The sequence below is a fragment of the Temnothorax longispinosus genome, chromosome 2, assembly GCF_030848805.1.
Source record: "Temnothorax longispinosus isolate EJ_2023e chromosome 2, Tlon_JGU_v1, whole genome shotgun sequence".
In the NCBI taxonomy this organism is placed as follows: domain Eukaryota; kingdom Metazoa; phylum Arthropoda; class Insecta; order Hymenoptera; family Formicidae; genus Temnothorax; species Temnothorax longispinosus.
The window spans coordinates 13712630-13734138 of NC_092359.1; the positions used below are offsets into that span (position 1 = coordinate 13712630).

The 21509-nt window shown below is 38.5% G+C and overlaps 2 long non-coding RNA genes across 2 annotated transcripts in view; one reads left to right on the forward strand and one right to left on the reverse strand.

The window, feature by feature from the left end:
• LOC139808066 (uncharacterized) overlaps nucleotides 1-18140 on the reverse strand; it is a 60188-nt gene extending 42048 nt beyond the window's left edge. Inside the window, exons 1-2 of the long non-coding RNA XR_011730779.1 lie at nucleotides 17905-18140; nucleotides 5064-5144 (exon numbers count right to left, since the gene is read on the reverse strand). This is a non-coding gene — a long non-coding RNA (uncharacterized lncRNA). The remainder of the gene's footprint in view (nucleotides 1-5063; nucleotides 5145-17904) is intronic.
• Nucleotides 18141-19412: 1272 nt separating this feature from the next.
• LOC139808360 (uncharacterized) lies at nucleotides 19413-20603 on the forward strand. The gene is made up of 2 exons (XR_011730846.1): nucleotides 19413-19872; nucleotides 20219-20603. It is a non-coding gene; the product is annotated as an uncharacterized lncRNA (long non-coding RNA).
• Nucleotides 20604-21509: the final 906 nt, after the last annotated feature.

Sequence of the window (21509 nt, forward strand, 5' to 3'; positions counted from 1 at the left end):
GCTTTACGATTATTTCGAATCGGCTGCTCGACTCACTACCTCTCTACACATATGGCCGAGAAAACGAGTGCGTTCTACCGAACTGGATTTATAGCGGACTTCACATTCGCGGTCCTGGGGATCCGTTATGTCGTAATTGGCCGGTTGTACAATTACTGGAGCGGGCGCGATTACTTCGCTCCTTCGGTTTAGTGACGTTAAATACAGGTAAGGGTTGTAACGTTGCGGAATTGCTGTGCCGCGTGCGTCGTTACAGGTTCGCAATTATCTTACCGTCGGTTCGACGGCGGCGTCCGTCGTCGATGTGATCGCCGCCGCGGGTTTTTCAGCGCGCGTTAAATTGCTTCATTATGTAATAGAAAAGGTCGTGCGAAAAGCCGATCGCACAATATGCGGGAGGGAAACTATTTCGCGAGCGGAAAAGAACGCAACGCAAATTTCCGTCCTGGTTTTGTTGTGCAACATTCTTCCTTTAAATTAACCCTCCTGCTACCGAGACGGATAACGAGATTGCTTTAGCTTATTTTATTGTTGGTCGTATACATCTTCGGAAGCGTCATTAATTCAACTTCGATGATATAAAGCCGACGTGACGCAGCTATTTTAGCGGCACAACAGCTGATGCAATTTCCACGATTCCTATAAATACTCGCACGATGTTGAAACTATCTCGTTTGTTTGTGTTTTTGGCAACAAAATTGCGAAGCGGAAAGAAAAATAAGTGTCTATCAGGTCTTGTGAGAACGAGCAAAGGAAAACAGTCGGCTGACGTAAAGCTCCTTTCGCGTTGCGACGTCATTAGGCACTAATCGAGTAATTTGAACGAGAAATAAGAAGTTTAAGAAATTAATTAAAGAGAGACCGAGATACGCGCCATAAACCGAAACGGGCGATAATCCAATAAATTATTCGACAACATTTCGTCATAATTACAACAGTTTGTTGCAGACGAGCGGCGATAAGGACATCGATCTTTCTTTTTTTTTCTTAATAGCTGTTGTGCGATTTCATGTTTTTATCTCATAATTTATCAATGAGAACCATTGCGATTTATCTAATTAGCGGCGATGAGGATAGCGTAAGCTTAAAAAATAATCGGACAAACTACTATAAATGGTTGTTTATAACGTACTAATGAACGCCGCTAATGAGGAGATTAATAAATTATTTGATATCGCAATGGACATATCGGCAATAATACTTAGCTCTTATATGTGCTTCATGACTGAAGATAAACTTATGTTGTACGAACTTAGAGAAAACAGTGAATTTTGCTAACGGTTATAACCCAATGCGAAAAAAATTGTTAGAACGCACAATAAGGCAGAAATGTACATCTTTTATCGTCGCTCGTAAAGGCAAGATCGAATGAAATGGCCCCGAAGTAACAAGGCATTTTCCTCCGCTGGCGAAAGGATCGGTAGCACAAATGTAGATATTTCCTAAAGCACGAACGCGATGCGGCATTCGCCGTCCGATCGTACGGAGACGAGAATCCGTCTTCTGAGAGGTAGCAACTGCTATTTCTCCTAGCTAGGAAGCTACGAGCCAAAGAGAGGAAGGGCAGCGGGTGCGAGACGAGAATGGAGAGAGAGACGGAGGGAGAAAGAGGAGGCTGGTGGCGAGCAAATGGAAATCGGTGAATCACGAAACAAGCGGTATGTAAATCCGCGTAACGGGGCCGTTTATTCGTCCCATAAAAAGGCCAATAAAATCTTCTTTCGCAGTGGAAGATATACGCCCGAGCCCTCCTCTGCGCTCTCGTCCCGCACTTCCGTTCGCCACCCCTCGACTCCATCTTACCCCCGGAAAAATGACAGAGAATAAATCGCCGTTGGGATAAAGAATGCGAGACCTGGCCAGGGATGGTAAGGGGGAGAGGACATCGTTCGCGCGCCCTCCGCTTTCCAGTTATTCGCCCTCTAGACGACGGATTTTCAGAAGCCGAGAGAAATCGTTCTACATATTGCCCGGAATTGATCTCGCGTCTTTCTCGCCCACGCATGAGCGCCGGGATTCTTTTTTTATCGGGGTAGCGAGCTGCACGATACACCCTATTCGCCGTGATTTTCATGTCAGCGAAAGAGGGTGACGAATGAGACGGGTAATTGTGGAAATTTCCGTGAAACGAGGAAAAATGAACGTGGCGTTTTTTTTAATTAGGCTTGCGCATCTCAACTCAACTGATGATTTATCGCCATTTATATGCCGAAGTATATTTAGAGACGACCACGACTCGAATTAGCTTTCAGATTTTAGCCTAATCGCGAAGCGTTATCAGAAGCAGGGTGAAAAGTAGATTCAGTTATAACTAGTAATGATAAACGTAGATCACAGTTTTGTAAACTACGTAAAAGTCTAAGAATTAAAATTTACTCCATAATCCAATTATCGAGTACTCCATTAGTTATTTATTATGACTATAAATTAGAACGACTTTATATAAACACTTGTGATATACCTACTGTTATTTTTGTAAGAATTTTTTAATTAATTATCCAAGTTTTTCAAATCTTTCTCGTGCGTGTGCGTGTGCGTGCGCGCGCGCGCGCGCGCGTGTGTGTGTGTGTGTGTGTGTGTGTGTGTGTGGGTGGGTGGGTGGGTGTGTGTGATCTTCTATATCTTCTATATATTTTCCACACAGTTCATCTCCGTATATAGCTGTACGAAGCTGTTCAGCTCCGTATATAACAATTTGCAACAATTCTCCGAGATACAGTGGCGATTTTCCCGCGATAAATGGACGTGAAAGGCGGCAAGGGACGAGTGGATAATCCAGCGGGTACCGCGTTTACACTGTAAACAACGTCTTGGTGTTGGGAAAATATTATTGTAACGGGGGTTGGCGGCTCCGTCTCTGAATCCTCGTGAAAGCGATACAGCAGTTTATATCCGAGCCAGGTGCCAACTTTCGGGAGATAATGCTCAAGGCAATAAAGAAAGAAAATATAACGGGTGGCAGACATAGCAGCGCGCAACTACCAACTGTATAACCGACAAACGTAATTACTACAAGTTGCTACATCAACGTATTTGTATTACGGTAAAACCATTTTGCTGTTACATAACGTTGGAGCCAACGCGATGATTAAATGTACGTGTGTAATAATTTATAAAGCGCGCAATTAACTATCTTTATTAGGTGCGCAACTAAGTTTCCGGGTTTCACACATAAATGGCACCAATAACACATGTACTCGACTTACATGTTTGAAGTTGTCTGAAGTTATAGCTTGGACATCTGTTAACAATAACCAGTCGTTATACCAACACATATCGCAACGCAAAAATATTTTTTCTAACAACGGAGATGTCGAGTTTTGTGCCAAATAAACAGCATTTGCGTCCAGGACACCATCAAAACGCTGAAATGGGATCTGCTACCGCACCCGCCGTATTCGCCAGACCTGGCGCCTTCCGATTAGCACTTGTTCCGGTCGATGGCGCATGGCTTGGCTGGGCTACACTTGACCAATTTCGAAGAAGTGCAAAATTGGTTGGATAAATGGTTTCGGTCCAAAGACACGTCGTTTTATCGTCGCGGTATTCATGTATTGCCAGAGAGATGGCGAAAATGTATAGCTAGCGAGGGACGATACTTTGAATAAACCATTTTTTGTATTTATTGATAAAAAAAACCCGGAAACTTAGTTGCGCACCTAGTATTATCTTTTCTCAACTCGCTTCTATACCAAATAAGATTCGAGCGAGTGATTCATCATTCGAGGAGCGTGAATATAATTAGTGTTCCTATTTTGTCTTCGTTTACTCCGAACGAGAGAAAATCGATTTCGACGGCACGGTAAGCGGCAGCACGTGCTGTCGCTAAACTCGAAGCAGATTCTCGCCAGATTTTTCGAAAATATAAATCTTATTTTATCGGCGATATGTTCTCCGGCACCTTTCTTTCCATTTTCTCTGGCCTTCAGAGCGTACGTCGCTTTCACGAAAATCTCTATTGTTTTTTTTCTCTCCCTTAATCATTACATTGGAAATCATTAAGAAATCATTGGAAAGCATAATTCTTAACAATGCAACCGTTTCAATAACTATTTAAATACGTATGATCTCAATTAATTATTTTATACGCAAAAAAAATAATCGACAGTCGACAGAAAAACTCGATAAGTGAGTATTATTTTTGCTTATATAACAAAGAAAATTAAATTGCGCCTATAAGAATGTAAAAAAACAATATATTTATATTTTGGCATAAATGACGCACCGTTATTGACCTATATTGACTACCAGAACTTAATAGAAATATATTCTAAATAACGCATAAAAATAAATCCGACTTACGAACGCGTGGTGCAATTAATATAAATCTTACGCTCGCGAGGCGCGCGACAAATCCCCGCCGTCAATTCCTTACGTGTATTACCGTCAGATAATATTGCGAGCTCAGAGCGAGATACGAAAGCCACTCCTCGTCCGGGTGTTTGGGTGCGGAGGATGCTCCGCGAGCGCACGGAAAAGTTGGAAGTTGCCCCGTTCTCGCTCTTCCTCGCCACCCCTCTCGCTCCTGCATCGAGAAACTGCTCGGGGCGTACTAACGAAACCATCGTAAGCAGGTACTTCGACAAATTCATAAAGTACAGTTCATAAAACGTGTACTTAAGGCGCGACGGAGCGCGGACGGGGGACGTGGAGCTCGTAACTCTGGCGTAACCGACCGGCGTGTTAAGTTGAGCGGATAAAACGATGGCGCGTGCAGCGCACGAATTTTCTCAACGGCGCGGCATTCTCGAACATCGAGACGTGGGCGTGGTCGGGTGCAATCATCGGTATATTTTCATGAAAGTAAAAGAGAGAAAATTTTGATTTTCGAGGAACGGCTCGTTATTAAAATTAAGTGAACTCTAAGACTCCGTTCTCAGAATTAACACTGATTAAAATTAAGTTCAAGATTCGTTCTCTCCTGGAGTAAAATCGCGACAAAATATTATGTACGATCGCCTTTCCGAGCACCGGCCGTAAAAAGACGAGTAACATCACCACGAGCAAGATCGTTTGTGCAGTTTCCTACTTCAGCGTTCCGTAATAATCGCAATAATTCCTACCTTTAACCGCAGTCTCCTCCTTCTCCATCTCCTCCTCCTCCTCTTCCTCCGATGTTCCGTGTGTTGAATGCCCCGAAGATCCTGAAACAACGGACATATTCATTGTTAGGCAACAAAGGCGTGATTCATTAATCGCGCGTATAGCAAGCGGCACGCGAACATAATGACGGACAATGGTGAGCATGCAACTCGCACGTATGCACGCCTCGGAGGAGTACATCGCTCGCGCTGTAAAATTCGCGGATGCATCTCCGCGTAACAGGATCCGCGACGATGGATGCGACGCGTGCACGAGATGCGTTGTGCGCGGCTTTCGTTTCTGGGAACTTCGAATAACAAAGTAACAATAATCGTCCGTAGGAAACCATGGCGCTCTTTCTCTTTCTCTCTCCTCTTGCTTGTGGAGAAACGATATTAATTACCGTAAGTCTTTCTCACAGTCGGAAGAGACCCCGGCAATATTCGTCACCGGCGTGGCGCAGCGCGGCGCGGCGCGGCGCGTACCGGGGCCCCGGAGGCCCAAAAACATTTATACGGCACTCTCGCCACCAGGGCGTAAGCGAGAGAGATCGAGAATGTGTTAAAACGCATTCTAATGCGTGAATGCATGCGTGCTGGTCCGCGTGAGCGTGTGCACGATGCTTTAACAAGGGTCTGACAGGCTCGTTGCCGTTGTTATTTATCGGTTATGTCGGCGCATCTCCCATCTCGACGAGAGAAGCCTCCGCTATCCTCTCCTCCTACCTCCCCGTATTCTTCTCCGTCTTTCTCCCCTGCGCTCTGCACCCCAATTCGCTCTTTCTCTCCCTCTCTCCTCCATTCTTCGTTGCGCTCTCACCCCTCGCGTCGACTTGCGAGTGTATAAAAGTCGTACGCTCGTGTGCGCATACCGCAACAGCGTAGTCGGGCGAGCTTCAGCTCTGTCGATGATGGTTAACACGGAATGAGCAATGAGAACATAATTGGTCCTACCGTAAAGATTTTACGTCACAAATATCTGTATTTGCACGCGGGTAAATTAAAGTTGTTGCCGTTGCACGATGAGCGACTTCAGTCAACATTGATAAGATAAGAGTCTCTTTTTACGAAAAAAAAATTTGTTGTGTATATTGTGTTTGGCGAATGCGTACACAGTAAAAAATCGTGTGCACATAGCGGTCCATATGTTAAAATTTTCTTGTGTTACCAAGATTTGATTATTATTTCAATGCGTAAAATTAACATACAACAGCTATGTTATTATTTCCTTAACATTTTCATGTGTTATATTTATGTCAACGTGATAACTTAACACTTTATATATGTCATTTAAAAATTAAATATTATTTTGAGTTCTTTTAACACAATTACTTTAAAAAATCAACACGTCTTAAAGTTATTTTAACACATAAACAAAAGTTAAAGTAAATTTTCAAATAATCGTAAACTTTGACACACAAAATAATTAAATTTACTAAAATTAAATGTTTCTATTGCACACAATTCAAGTAAAATCTGTAAAATAATTAATATCATGTGTTAATATAACTTGAAAAATAAAGTAAAAAAAACAAATATAAATGTAAAGTATAGTGTCAATTAATTAACATTTCTAATTTGTCAACAAGTAACACATGATAAATGAGTCATTTTAACCTAAAATTTAAAATCGACTTTCTGGGACATATAAAAAATGTTAAAATTACGTATTATTTTTTACTGTGTAATCATATTTACGTAACATGCGTATAATCATATGTCTTTTTATTGACTTTTTTCCTAAAGAAAGTTTAATTCTATATTCTTTCAAAAAGTCCGCCATTGTAATTATGATCGAGGATTCTGCGAGAGGCCTTATCCTCTGTCGTTTTTTAAACATTTAAAAACAATGAAGAGTTTGAAAAAAAATAGTTTTTATAAAATTGATAAAAAATAGTTTTTATAAAAGATTCGAGACGATCATCTAGATATAATATTGGTGCATTCGAGAAAACTGAAATAAATTTCGCCCCGCGCCGTTACGCCACTGGCGGCCATAACGTGGCTTATGGAGACGACGATGGTGGACGAAGCGCATTTCTGCGGTAGATCGTTGTACACCACGACGTTAGAGCACGGATAGAGTGGGGTGGTTGGGGAGAAATGGGGACGAACTGTTAGCCACAAGCGCGTGTTAAAAACATAACCACTTACTTGAATGGGGTTAGAGTTTATTTATCGCGCTCCCTCCCTCGCGTCCCATCCCCGGGGATAATTCGCCCGGCGGCGGGCGGTGTATAGCTGCGCGTTCGGGGAAGCTGAGATTATCGTGGAAAAGCCGCCGCGACGATCGTCAAAACGTTCTCTCCCGCCCACTGAGTGATTTCGACACTTAGTAGTGGCAACGATATTGGAGAATGACGGAATTGTGACTTCCAGTTGGTCCCTCGGACGGCATCACGCTAATTTTGAAACCGCTCGGCCGTAGATATGTGCCTGATTTATTTTAAGAAGTTATTTCAGAGTAATAGTTTTCCAGTTATCAGATGATCTCTGGATATATTTAAAATAATTATTACGATATTGTAACTATTGCCATGGATCAAAAATTCACAATCAGAGAAGGGGAAGAAAAGAAAAAATCAGAAAATAATTAACAGTTATATCGTCCCCCATATCTCTTAATTTTGAAATAATTAAAGCGCTAATTATTCAAATTAGAAATAAATTAGGTCCATAAGTTGTAATAAAATTTTAATAATGATTCTTAATTCCTATTTACAGCTTTACAAATCATTGCTTTAATCTATTTTTTTCTCTGAACTTTTTTTAAGACTTCGGAATACAGTTGTAATTAAATCGCATCGAAAAATCTAATATTTTTTATAAATAAAGTTTAAATTTTCTATGCAATTTGACAATAAAGGTTGTCGAATCACCGCAGCGTAAAAGGAAACGAAAAAAACGCGGTTAACGCTGGCTGGACGGATTTATCAGGGGTGTATCCCGCGGGGGATGTCCTGACAGCACGTTGACCGAGCGCTCCCGCGGGAACGCGGCCGCTCATACATGCGAATTGGGAAAATTTCCACGCTGAAGCGCGGATTGTAACAACAGCAATCACCGACCGTGGCCGTGGGAGGAGGAGGCTCGTTACGGTTTTAATCGTTTCATCAAGTTGTTGTTATCGCGCCGAATGGCCGGCCATTTTACGGACGATCGGCCGGCGGTGAGAACAACTTGTTTTGTCCCCCGTGCGTTTTCAGGCCGATTCGCTCGTGGAATATGCTCCAGCGATTCCATGAGGGAAAGTTGAACGAAACTGCAGCGGAGAAACTGCAAAGATGCGTAGTAATTGTAGTAGAAATTTTTCACCGATCAGAAATTCGGTATTTTTACATAGAGATTATAATAAAATGTACTAGGTGTTCTTCTAAAAAGATTTCTGATAAAAGTGATTTCGAAATTAATTAACATAAATTAGCAGTAGTTTTATGATGTAACATTGTATTTCTCTAGATGTCATCTTGTCCTCGATAATCTAAGGTGTTCCAAAATTCGTGTAAAGAAACAGAAAAAAATTTAGAAAATGCCAGCTCAAGGAAATAGATTTAGGATTAAAAGTCCGTTATTCGGTCCCGTGCGTATAGATCGCTCAACAATCATGGTTAATGCATCTGCGATGCATCGTTAATACAAGCCTGGTATAGTCCTATATAGGAACTTAACGAGGTCATAAATCGCGTGGGGCGTCCTTTTTTCCGGGAAAGATCGTGAATCTGCGCGCGGAGCTGGCCGGTCGAGGTCGACATTCGATCTGTTTTCGAATTAGACAGGGAGGTAGTCGCTCGTAAAGATGGTGGTACGCGCGCGAGCACAGCTAAGGTAGATCCTATCTCGTAGAATTATGTCTTTATTAGGCGGAATCTCTGTCCGATGACCATAACGGTTTCCCGAGTTGCGGGGTTAACCGCAGGTGTCTTTCGGTGGAACGAAAGCGAGAGGAAAGTCAGAATATATTTAAAAAGAAAATGGCAGAACACGGGCGGAAAAGCGCGCATGTTGGCTTGGACCTCGAGCTTTTAGCTGAATTTTTTTAACTTATTACATTAGATTCGCCGCTGTACACTGACAAAAAAATTTGTTAATCCAAAAAAATATTTAGTTTAATACGTAAGCAACTTAACATTTTAGTTAGTTTAACTAAACATTAGTTGAATTTATTAATTTTTGATTAAAAAATTTTGATGGTTGACATGAATGGACTACTTATACCTTTTTTAGTGCAACTTAATAATTGTTGAAACAACTAATGTTTAGTTAATTGACTAACATGTTTAGTTGCACGTATCGAACTAAATATTTTTTCAGATTAACAAATTGTTCTGTTCAGTGTATAATAATACCGTTATTAGTCGAGGAGAAAAAATACGGCACATAGCAACTTTCTATCTGCAATTCAATTAATATAAAAAGTTCAAAACAGAAGCCTACTAAATAGCACACACATTTATAATATCAATTATGTCATAAATAATATTTTATTTATCTTTAAAACAAAATTTATATTTAAAAAACGTCATATAATATTCTCATATACAAATCATATCTGGAAGCTTTTTTACATAATGCACATTTTATATGTATAAAAGAATTTTATTTTTATTAATTTTAATATCCTTTTCTATTTTATAAAATGTTATACACACGCAAAATTAATTTTCTCAATATTGACGTCAAATTTTCGAGTATTATTTATTGGTCCGCAATCGATAAATACGACAATCGCATCATCGCGGCTGTCATCGCAATATGGAATTAATACTTTCGAAGAGCGTGAAGATTTTACGCGTATACAATTTGAATTAAGCCGATGCAGATCGCGGACATCGCGGTTACTCAATCCTCCATTGACGGCTGGAACTACGAACGCGATCGAGGTAGAGTGAGATCTCTGTGGCGTTATTGATAAAGTATGACTAATCGGTAATCATGTTGTACACCGCCGCCAATACATACAGTTGGCAGCAATATCCATCTTGCAACAGTTTTTTGCGAGAGGCGCTCGACGGAATAAAGTGGGCTCGTTTTGTTGGATTAAACGGTTCGCGATCTCCGCGGCTCAATTTATACGAATGTTGCGTGACTTGTATCCGTCAAGAATTGAGAAACAAATTAATGGCGACGCGCAAAGATCTCGTAATAGATATTTTACGGCTTTCAGAAACGTAAAGATACACCGATACAAGGGTATTCAAAATTATTGTACGCGAGATTCGAATCTCTGATGCACAGGTATGTTAAGGATCGCTATGACGGAGGCCCTTCAGACAAATAAAGACGCCGGTGAAATTGGGCAGATTTCTAGAATCAGATATATATCTTCATTACAGTTACTTCTCTCCAGATCTTAAAGCGCGTGCGCGCGCGATCGGAGTAGAATAAAATCTTTTTCACTATATTCACGAGCGTTGATCGTTTTTAAGAGATCACGGTAGCTGATCATAAATCTGTCTCTCACCCAGGTATACCGTTATCCCTTTGTGCGTCGTTTTAGTCAGATAAATGCTTCTTTGCCAACGACTGATATTTTTTCCTTTTTGATTCCCTTTGGAGAGAAAAGAAAGATAAATATAACAGTGAGATCAGTGAGCGATAACTGGTAAAATTAGGAATGCTCCGATATCGCATTTGTCACATATATACGGCCAGTTCTTACCATATCTCCGGACGATCTGTGGTCAGAGTTGTGACACTAAAACCTAATCGCCTTCGCACTTCGATGTTGTCCAATAATCAAATTAAATTCCCATTCACTCCAGAAATTTCTAGCAAACTCGTCAACATACCTAATTACAAAACGGTACCATATGCAATTGTGACATGATTGCACAGATTTATAAACATAATGTGACGTGTACCGATTATTAGTTTGTAACGACTATAGCTCACATTTCAGTAGGAAAATGCAAATTTACAAAAGGTGCGACTACCTGGCTTCTAGCCGAGACTAAATAGCGATAATACGACGCTTCGTAACGTTCGGGAATCCGGGCTATTGACTTCAAATATAGACTATTAGTAGCCACCAGGAGGTCTACCTTAAACATATTTTCTTTGTATTTTCCAGTTCCGGAAACTGCTTTCTCATTTTGGTTTTCTGCGTGTTTGTTTCTTTGTAACTTTAGATCAATAAATTTGACATAGGTCATGTATTCTTTATGATGAATTTTTACAAAACTGTCCGCAGGATTTTAGTTTCTTTTGTTAATGATGAATAGTCTCCTTTGTTAATGATGATTTGACTAACATTTCTGCTTTAGAATTTTATGACGTGATTATATTAATGTAAGTGACGCATTGATTTGGTTTTACAAGGAAATAGTATGAAAACTATCGACCTTCTATACAACAATATTAATTTAAGCCTTTATAATAAACTAGCTTAAGCTGTCCGACATTGCCCGTCGAGGAATTTGTGAAAACACATTTTACCCCTTTTTGCCCCATTAGGGATAGAATTTCTAAAAATCCCTTCTTAGTGGATCCTTACATTATAGAAGGAATATACTTCCCGAATTTCTGCATTTTTTAGGTTTGGGAGTTTCGGCTGGACGTTGATGAGTCAGTCAGTCAGTCAGTCAGAACATTTGTTTATATATATATACACTAGCATGCCCCGCCGGGCTTCGCCCCGGAGAACATGTGTATTAAAACACGCAAATAGTCTCTCTCTCTCTCCCTCCCTCCCCCTCCCCCTCCCCCTTTATTATTTCCCGAAAAATTAGAAAAATTAAAAAAACCGGTTTTTAAAAGATTGGTAACGAAAAATTATATACTTTATAGCACTCCCGGGAAATTATACTCCTTCTTCATGTATAATTTTTTTAGATTTAATCAATTATTTCCCTAAAAATTGGAAAAATTAAAAAAACCGGTTTCCAAAAAGATCGGTAACAAAAACTGTACACATCATGGCACTCCTCGTAAAATTCTACCACATACTTCTTTAAGATTCGGTTAATAAATTCCCGAAAAATTGAATAAATTTCCGTACCGGCTTCCAAAAAGATCGGTAACGAAAAATTATACACTTTATAGCACTCCTCGAAAAATTCTGCCCCTGTTTGATCTATAATTCTTTGAGATTCGGCCAATTATTTCCCGAAAAATTAGAAAAATTAAAAAAAACGGTTTCCAGGAAATCGGTAACACAAAACTATACACATAGTGGCACTCCCCGGAAAATTCTACCCCTATTTCATATACTTTTGATAAAAATTCGGTTCAGGGGTTTGGGCTGGGCGTTGATGAGTGAGTCAGTCAGTGAGTGAGTCTCTCTCAGGACATCTTCCTTTATATATATTATATATATATATATATATATATATATATATAAACTAATATATATATATATATATAAAATTTTAAAGCTAAAATAATATATATATATATATTATTTTAGCTTTAAAATTTTTAAACCGATCACATTTCATGATATCGCTTAATATTGCTGATATTAGTATTTATTAACATTTATTGTTGATATTTATAGGTATGCAACTAGGAAATATCTGAAAAAGCGGCTCGATAATCAAGACAATTAATATCTTGTTTACCCAAGCAGCCGCGGTGTTGACAACTTAATAGTAATTAGCCGGACGTTCTCATTTGAGAGGTTCGTACCGTAAATATATGTGTATTGGTCTCTTCGCACGCTCGCGAGGCTGCTTATATTTTACAGCCGATGCGTAATTTACATACTACAGAGTAATGCCAGTTATGCAAATGTTAATCGGCATAATATACATGCCCCGGCACCTGCGTGCACGTTATACCTTGCCTCGAACGGCGATGCCTTACGCCATTGGCAGCGAGCAATCGAAACGCCATTAGTACCCGATGGCATTAAATGAGCGTGTTCTCCAGGCGGGTAGCCGTCTCGTCCGCGCGCCGCGCAGCTTCCACGAAAATTAAGCACTTCGCGTTGCTTCGATTTGAAATTCATTAATTTCCCTCCGGACCGCGGAGATGCGTGCACGCTCTGCAAACCGTACAACGATCACCCGCGGTGTTCGCGCGCCATTAACGCGCGGCCCGCCTCGTCTCGGAATCGAGTTACGCGTCGCTTTTCTACGATCGAGCGTAAAATTATCGTTGCAGCAACCGCGATTAAGTTAATTAATAAGTTCTGTTAAGATATTAACTTATTGTATCATAAAATTACCAACTTGGGAAATAAACTCATATACATATGCGTGTAGAATAGTTCTCGTAAAGTATAAATTTAAAGAGATGAGATCTTTAAATCGATAAAATCTCTGTATAAATACATATATTACATGTATTAATTAATTATATATCTGTAATTATATGCGCTTGCACGGGCACAGACTTTCAGGATATATACTGCGGCGAGCATTCTCATTATCGGATATCTATGTGATTAACGATAAGAGACATCGAGAGTCCAATAATCTGGCGCTACTCGCGGAGCGAGATCTCGGTGGTGACCTAATCGACTTATCTAAATTAATGTAAATCGTCATTTTGTCAGCGAGTACAATCTGTAACTGCCGGACGACGTGCGCGCGGGACGGGAGAGGGTGTGGATCGTAAAGTCGCGATGTTTCTTAATATAGGGAAGCAGATAAGATCACCCTTCCCCCCGCGACTTCTCGCCCGGCGGATTCATGCGTGACGCTCAATGGGCGTGCTTTTTCCTAGGACATTACGTTTCTTCCCCGGGCTATAAATCGAGTGATAACGCCGATAACGTCACCGAATTGAAGGCAAACATTCCGTTGGCACGCATTCGCCATTACAACCGGAGGGCAGTTATACGGCAAGTCGACGATTTGTCAATTTAGACGCTTAAGAGCGCTTAAGACGAAATTCAAACGTTCAGCTGGTAGTAAAAACTGTCGAGCAGATTTATCATGACTATATGTGAAAATTTCGATGGGTATTTCGCATCGTTTGACAAAGCGACTCATCATGATTTTCAAGATTGTCGCCTCACCCAGCCGCTAAAATTTGCAGAAAGTTCGAAATTTTACGTCGTAAACTCTTGCGAAATAAGAACTAGAAATAAGTTGGCGTGAAACGATTGATATAAATTAGCTGAAATATCCTCTGGTCGCTCGACCAGTTTCTTTGATGTATACTGCGCGAGCCGCTACTTTACAAAGTGTATTAATGTTGTGAGCAATCGTGTGATTAAACATAATCTCGAAATAAGATTGTCCAATCTAGTTTGAGATAGCGTAAAGAAAACGGGGCTTTGGAAGTAGGAAGTATCGGCTCGGCTTCTCTTATAAATCGCGTGTAAGGAGCTAATAGCCACTTCATGACGAATCGGCGGCGGCGGGGCGACGCGAGCAAAGTGGTCGCGCCACTTCAAATAGACCCAGCGTGTAATTCATTCTGTATAAATAAACAGGAATATTTTACATAATTGCGCGGGAAACTCGTTATCGCGGCACGGTAATGATAGCCCCCGCGCTAGTCGCCATAATTTAGAACGCTAATAATTAGACCGATAATTACTAAACGCGGCTTGCTCGAGCAAGATTTACCGGCGCTCCTGAACGAATCTGTCGGCGAGACCGAAAAATGCATTTTAATATATCGTAACGACATATCGATTAGCATGGCCGAGGGGAACGTACGGGAAAAATAGCGAGATCCGCCCCGCAACCTGGAATTAGACGCATTTAATCGCCGCTCGTTAATTACGGAAAACCTCGGCCACTCCGAGCAACAGCGTGATGTTTCGCTAAGTTCCATAATTCGCGTGTATATCATATTCCGACGGGCAGTTCTCATTTAGTTCAGTTCGAACAACAGGTTGATAAACAGGTGAACTCTGTTTATCAAGGAAATTACGACACCCTGTGTCTTTGCAGAGTACTTTTCTATGATATGTGCCTCTGAAAAGCTTCCGTTAAAAAAATACAGATTTTCTCATTATTTTTATGATTGAATTATTTTGTTAATCGAGAAGCGTGTGTATTACCGAGATAACGACTTTCTTCTCTTATCAACAAATTAAATGGAGCACGCAGTCGCAATTTAATGCACGTATTATCGCACCGTATCATCACCGTATTAGGGTTTGATAAATTAATCGGCCAACGAGAATAGGTTAATAGAATCCCGTCATGGGTGTTGCCGCAGCGGGCATCCGCACCTCTTTCCCGTGACGCGTAACACACGTTGTTATTATTATTCATAAACCGGTCTATTCTCACCCTAATCGAAATCAGGACGCGCCATTAAATTCCGGGGGCCGCGCCCTTTAATCGTCGCCCGACAGCGTTACGGACGCGATTTGTCATCCACGAAATTGAGTCACATCTGCAGAGAGATGCGCGCGTCCGGGATGCTGTGCTTCCGACGACTCACGCGCGCGCGCACGCACACGCCACACACACACACACACACACACACACACACACACACACACACACACACACACACACACACACACACACACAGTGTGTGAAAGCTAATGCACATGTGAGATCCATGAAACGTTAACCACGGGGTTGCATACGGATTCACGACTCTAATACCAGCGCTGCCAGCGCAGAATCCTCGAGGGCGATATAATGCTCGCCGTCGAGTACATACGGGCCACGGACCATTAATATATGGTTGCTGGGGCCATTGTTGCGAATTAGGTGCCATTGAACGATGCATTGTCGGCGATCGACGGGGGGTCTGACGGAGGATGCGACGTGCCCCGCGTACTACCAACCGCGTTTTGATAGACCTCGTAAGTGGACGATCCCCGCCTCCCCCTTTTCCCAACGCGCACGAGTCCCTTTATGTCTGTCGCTGATACACTTCTCCGCCGTTACGAATAAGCATGGAATGGCTGAGAGATTAATTGAGCTGAAAAATTCTTGAAGCATCTGCTCGAACAGATTTATATCTTAGTTAGCTTCTTTTTAGTTTTTCTCGGATAAAAATCTGATAGAAAATATAGAATCTAATACAAAATAATATGTAATACATATAATAGTAATAAAAAATATAATATAATATATGCTATATAATATAAACTCTAAAGAACTATATATGTTTTATATAACATATGAAACATATTTTATTTTATGTAAGACATATAAGCCTGATCTACAATGTGCTCTTTGCTTCCCTGTTTTTTGCTCTTAACCTGTTTGCGACTATCCCGTATTTCGCAATTGCGTCGCGTAACGCGATGTTTTTTGTTCTCTGTCGCCCAAGATTAAAATTGACGAACTTCAGAAGAGACAAGAAACATTCACCTTACGCGACGGAATTGCGAAATACGAGATAGTCGCAAAGAGGTTAAGGGGATCCTGCAGCTGTGGCTGCATTCCGATATTCACTATCAGTACTGCAAATCTATATTTTACGTCACGTATACTATAGATTTTCAGTACTGAAAGTTGCTGACAGTGAATTTCGGAATGCAGCCTGTATGATTTACCGACATTATCGTTAATCGATGGATCTTTTAATTGGCTTTACAGAATTGCAAGTTTTTTGTCTAGAATTAAAGTCCGCACAAAAATCTAGGGTGGAAAACGCGATTTTATATCAAAAGCACCAAAAAATTAAAAATATTACTTATTGGGGCACAGAGCAAAAAACAGAAAGCAAAGAGCACATTGTAATAATGTAATAAAAAAAATATTTTTTTATATATGTATTTGTGTGTTTATATATTTATATATAAAATCTATTTATATTTTTATATCTACTTTTTTATTAATTATAGTTATATTAAAAGATTATTGTATTATATGTTTGATACAATATATAAAACGTATATATAATAAAAATCATTTTTCTATGAAAACTGTTCTAAAGAAATTCTAACGATTTGTTTCTTTATCTTAGAAAAAAAATACTTTAATTCTGAAAATTACGGATAGTACTGACATCTTTGATGTAAATATTCAATCGCCATAATTGGAGTTGCGTACAGTATTTTCTTTGGAATAGAATATTACCTATAAATTTATGTGCAGCTTCGGTAGCAATTTTTTTTTTTATTTATTTATTAGAAAAGATACAAAATTCAATCGTAGGAAACCACACACAAGAGTCTTTCTCGCAAGCATACTTATACTGTCTTATACACTACGATAGCAAAACTATACGAGATGGCATCGAGGCGCTATCGGACGGGATGTTCAAGAACCTTAAGGGGATCCTGCAGTGACTGGCGAACTTCCTCGATGTCGATAATGTCAACCTTTTTAATTTTGTTTTCCCTATATCTGTCTTTGTCTAACGAAATGACATCTGTCCTTTTTTCGACTGCTCGCCATCTTACGCAAGATCCGGCAACTACTGTTGCTGCTCTTCTTGTCATCCTGCATCCGTATTTGCATCACTAAAATAATTATTAGATGGATCTTTTTTTGTACGCATTGAATCTTACTTCTACTTACACGATATTATTCCTACATGTTTTCCCAAGGGTGGATGATAAACATTATGTACGTATAAACTGTAGAATTTTTGTTTTAAGCAAATATTGTCGTCAGGTGACAGCTGTGTATGTGCCCCAATAAGTAATATTTTTAATTTTTTGGTGCTTTTGATATAAAATCGCGTTTTCCACCCTAGATTTTTGTGCGGACTTTAATTCTAGACCAAAAACTTGCAATTCTGTAAAGCCAATTAAAAGATCCATTGATTAACGATAATGTCGGTAAATCATACGGCTGCAGGATCCCCTTAAGCTATATATAGATCGAATACGATCTGCAGGTCGTAGTAAAAATGAATGTGCATTGATTCAAATTTAGCGATATATTTATGATGAATTTTAGACAGAAAACACATTTCTTGTCCACGTTAGGACGGCGAGATGTGTACGTACCTCTAGCAATAATCGCACTCTCGTTGCATTCCGGCGATTCCGGAGAGCGAATAATTCGTAGCATTCGAAGATGCAAATCTCGATCGACAAAAGCGGATCGATGGTACCGAAATCGCGATATAAAATTCACTTTCTAGTCAGTGACGATCGCGAAAAATGCGAGCGATTCACCGCGACGCGTTCATGCTAAAATCTATATCGAAGCGACGCTACGTTGCAATTCTCGAAGGATCAAAAGCAACTAACTTCACGATAATCGATCTATTCATTTCATTCGCGCGTTCTATTGAATGATTATTATATATATTTATTATTTAAGGGCCAATTTCACCAACCACAGTTAGCTTAACCGATGGTTAAAGTTAGCAGAATTGACCAATAGAAATGAATCCACCCTGCTTTCTATTGGTCAATCCTGCTAACTTTAACAGTCGGTTAAGCTAGAGTCCCTATATATAGAGTCTGGCCACTCCGCTAGTTTTGTAAAAACATGGCGGCAGTATATATATACATATGTGATACATATAAACACAGCTGATTGAACTGATACGAATATAAAGTCGAGATAAAGTTAATAAAATAGAGACGCATGTATGTAAAAATATTTATTATAAAAAACTATTGAATTATTTATTATTAAAGTAGTTATTATTATTAAATTATTTGTTATTTGAATTTAATATAAAAATTGTTTTTTTAACCTCACATATTTTTAACCTTACCTGAAAAAACAACACTTTTTTCAAATAAAATATGAATTTTCAGATTTTAAAATGCCGTTTTGTTGTATTTCACAATGCAAGAATTATTCTCAGAAAGGCTTTTCCCTTTACTCGCTTCCCGCAGATCCCAGTAGAAGAGCATTATGGATTGCTAATATTGAGAAACATGATTTGAATAACTCATCTAAGAAATTGCTTATATGCGAGGTAAGATATCAAATATCTTTGTTATGAAATTAAGAAACAATTCTTTTTTATTTATGTATATATTATTTAGATACACTTTTCTGATGATATGTGGGAGAAGCCTCGCAGTGATGGAAAGCGTAAATTAAAGCAAAACGCAGTTCCAACAATTTTTAATAATATACTTACTTGTAATGTAAGTAATTTTTTTTAGCGCTTACATTATCATTAAATTTAATTTTTAATTGTATAAATCAATAATAAATTTGTACTTGCAGGCTGATACAAGAAATGTTAAAAATCAAAATAAAAAATCATCATCAAAGTCAGCTTTGAAGATAGTTTTAAACAATGAAGATCAATTTGATGATAACAGAACCAGCTCAGATCTTTCTATGCAAATATCAAACTTTTCTGAAGCTAAAGAATGTTTCACAGAAGCAGAACAATTATCTGTTGTAGAAGATGTATTAGAGTCACCTCCAATATATAATCAAAATGATTATGAGAATTTGAAACTAAAACTTCAACAAGCAGAATTAAGAACGCAAGAAGCAACACAAAAACTACAGCAAGCAAACAAGATCAAGAAAGATATTTAAAAAACATATAAGAAGACTGATAGATGAAAAGAAAAAAATTGAACTAGACAATTTAAAGTCAAAACTAAAATTAAATTTGAGAAAACGATTTAACGATGATCAAATTCAAATTATTCTTGGTCAAAATTCACGCGGCTTTAAGTGGTCGAACAACACAATTCTGAAAGCATTAAAATTAAGGTTTTTGTGTGGCAGCAATGGATATAATAAATTAGTAAAGCACCATATACCTTTACCATCAGAACGTACTTTACGAAGAAAAAAAGAAGGCATTGATTTCGAACCAGGAATATTAGAGGACGTTTTTGATATTTTAAAAAAACAAATATCATTGTTTAAAGATGAGCGAGAAAAGGATGCTGTAATTGCTATTGACGAAATGAGCATAGTACCTGGAGAACAATTTGATCCTTCCACCCTTTCATATATTGGCAATAGTAGTATGCCTGACAGTTCAGGTATACCTCTTTCCTAAGAACCATTCTTATAACATGTCACAAATGCCTCGTTACAAGACACAAATATAAGATAATATAACTATTAGTTTAAAAATGTAATTTCCACTTGCACTTGGTAGTTGCAGTTGTTTAAAAAAGTTAAAAGTTAACAATTTTCTTTTCATAAAGGCAACTGCTAAGTACAACTAGTAATAATATTTTTAATTAGTACTTGCGACTGGCAACGAGGCATTTGCATTACTTCAACAAAAAAGAACAGATTTTATATTGTGGTTATTTTTTGCAGAAATTGCAAAATTTTAAGTTTTGTATTTACAATAGAAGAAAAAATTTTTTTCTTTCACAGGACAATTTCAAAAAGCGTCACATGCTTTAGTCATAATGCTTGCTGGTATTTTTTCGCGGTGGAAACAAGTTGTTGCCTACTACTATACGCCCAATGGATTTAACGGTACCAATTTAAAAGCTATTATAGAAACAGTAATTAGAAAAGCGGAATCCATTGGTTTATATGTACATAATATAACATCCGATATGGGACCCGGACCCGTAAATCAGTCTATGTGGAAAGCATTTGAAATTTCAAATGGAAAATTTTCTTCCATTCAAAATTCAATATGTCATCCTATTGATAATACACGAAAATTGTTTTTTTTTTGCTGATGCGCCACATCTTTTAAAAAATTTAAGATCAAGTCTGGAAAATAATAAAATAATACAACTACCACAGACATTCGTGCATACTCATAAATTATCCTCTTGTATCGTACAATTCAAGTGAATTAGTTGAATTGCAAGAAAATTCAGTCCTCAAATTAACTCCAAAACTTCACCGTAGTGATATTATTTCCGGAAAATATAAAAAATGAAGGTAAATAAAGCGAAAAATGTTATGAGCACGGATACCAGTAGTGCACTCAAATTTCTTGCTGAAGAAAATTGTAAAATAGAATATGAAATAACAGCATCATTTATAGAAGTTGTTTCCAAATGGTTTACACTTGTTACATCACGATCTCAAAAAGTAGCATTAGGTAAAACATTAAGCAATGAACAAAGTGAACAAAAATATAATCAAAGTGTTGAATTTCTAGAGTCTATTATAGAACTATTCAGAAATATTGAAATAGGTAAAAATCACAAATTCAAACCCGTCCAATGTGGTATCATGATTACTACAAAATCTATTATTGAGCTAACAAAATATTTGATAAATGAAAGAGGCTACGTATTTGTATTAACAGGTCGGTTTACGCAGGACTGTGTCGAGAATTTATTTTCAGGAATAAGAGCAAAACATCAAATACCCAATGCCTTACAATTCAAGCAAGACTTAAAAGAACTTTGCATATCTCGACATATAAAACCATCTAAATATTCAAATTATGATCTAGATGATAGAGAATTTCTATGTGACTTCTTGAATAAACAAAAAAAAAAAAAGAAATTTAGGACAATTTCCCAATATTTCTATCGATGTTAGTTCCAAACATATAAATTTTAATAATATAGAATTAAATGTATTATATAATATAGCTGGCTATATTGTTAACAGTATTGCTATATAGAGGTAAAAGTGCAATATGCGCAACTTGTTTAAATTCTGCTGGTTCAACAAAATATAATACAAATATGAT